Below are 1,678 nucleotides of genomic sequence, written 5' to 3'. Positions count from 1 at the left end.
GTGCTTCAGATTCCCTGTATGGAAAACAGAGACGCTGACGATACCTGTCTCCTTGAACTTTTGTGAAAACCGATACACATGTTATGCATATTGTATACATGCTATGCCCACACATTTAGGTACTAGTTATAAAACTCACCAATGACCAGGTGTATGGGCTCCAGGCAGCATCCAGCTGGGTGTAGAGCCCCCCTCCCATCAATAAATAAATTAAATAGAAAAACAAGCCAGGTGTGGTGGCACATGCCTGTATTCTCAGCTATTTAGGAGACTGAGGCAGGAAGATTCTTTGAGCCCAGGAGTTTGAGTCTAGCCTAGGCAACATGTTGAGACCCCCAATTATTTCATTTTTTAAAATAAATAAATTTAAAAGGAAAACAAATATCCATAGCAGCTTAAACCAATAATCAGTTTTATTTTTTCTCATGTGATAGGAAGTCTGGAAGTAACAAGTCCAGGGCTGGTGCAGACACTCAAAGAAGCCACAGGGTAGGCCAGGGTCACTGTGGGCTTTCTGCAGTCACTTCCTTATACTGTGGCTTTCATCCACATGGTCATAAGGTGGATCTTCCAATACTAGGTACTGGATGTCCTTATAAGGTGAGAAGTAGGGGATAAAGCAAAGAGCAAAACATACAGGGAAGAATTCAGGTTTAAGAACAACCCCTGTTCAAGAGCTTTCTCAGAAGCCCATGCGGTGACATCCGCTGATTTGTCAGTGGCCAGGGTTGTGGGACATGGATGGTCATAGTTGCAAGAAAACCTGTAAGAGATTTTAAAAAATAGCACACCTTACTAATCTGACAGAACCTGGATTTTCTTCATATGGGAAGAAGATGAGAGTGGACACCAGGGAAGCCACTAGAAGTATCTGCCACTCTTGGCTGGACAGCAGGCTGCAAACATACCACCACTTCATGGGGACGTCATGCTCTGGTCACAACGCGTGTGAATGAGGTGCCAGTAACAAACCAGTACTGAGAAATACCCACATGTAACACAGATGTAAATATGTGATTGGTCAAGTAGGTTGTCCAAAAGGCAATTAGGACGTTATCAAGGATGAAGCTACAGTAAAAATACTATATACAAACCTTTTGTGATGAGGCTTTAGGGCTATTTAGAGGAGTGTAACCTTAAAAATGAAGATGAAAAACGTATAAGTGGGGTCTGTTTTCATGATGAGAGATTAAGTGCAATCCTGAATTCACACAAAAATCCTGTTGGGGTTCTCCCCCAGTGAGAATATTCACATGCACAAGTGAGGGGACCATGGCTGGAATCATTTCCATATAGGAATTGTCAGCACTGACTGTGTTTTAAAGGTTTTGTAAAAGAAATTTCTCCTAGCGTAAGTGCTCAGAAGATTCAGAAAACTGAGTAATTGTTGTAGGTAATAATTGAGGAACCTGACTGCATGATTGTTTTCAACCTCAGCAACAGTGACGTTTGGGGGCACATAACTCTTTGTTGTGGGGGGCTCCTGTGCACTGGAGGGTACTCAGCAGCATTCCTGATGTCTTCCTACTACAAGTCAGGAGCACCTTCCCCGAGTTCTAACACCAAAAATGTCTCCAGACATTGTCAAATGACACCTGGACAGAAAAATTGCGGCTTGGCTGAGAATCCCTGCTGCAGACAAATGGTCAGTCAAGTTTCTCTGGAAAGGGACAGATGA

The 1,678-nt window shown here is 43.0% G+C and overlaps 1 pseudogene; it reads right to left on the bottom strand.

Annotated features, from left to right (window-relative positions):
- Positions 1–919, bottom strand: part of LOC105538738 — a 5,177-nt pseudogene extending 4,258 nt beyond the window's left edge.
- Between the last annotated feature and the right edge of the window lie 759 nt (positions 920–1,678).

The sequence above is a fragment of the Mandrillus leucophaeus genome, unplaced genomic scaffold, assembly GCF_000951045.1.
Source record: "Mandrillus leucophaeus isolate KB7577 unplaced genomic scaffold, Mleu.le_1.0 Scaffold198, whole genome shotgun sequence".
In the NCBI taxonomy this organism is placed as follows: Eukaryota; Metazoa; Chordata; class Mammalia; order Primates; family Cercopithecidae; genus Mandrillus; species Mandrillus leucophaeus.
This window is presented reverse-complemented; position numbering and strand designations above follow the sequence as displayed.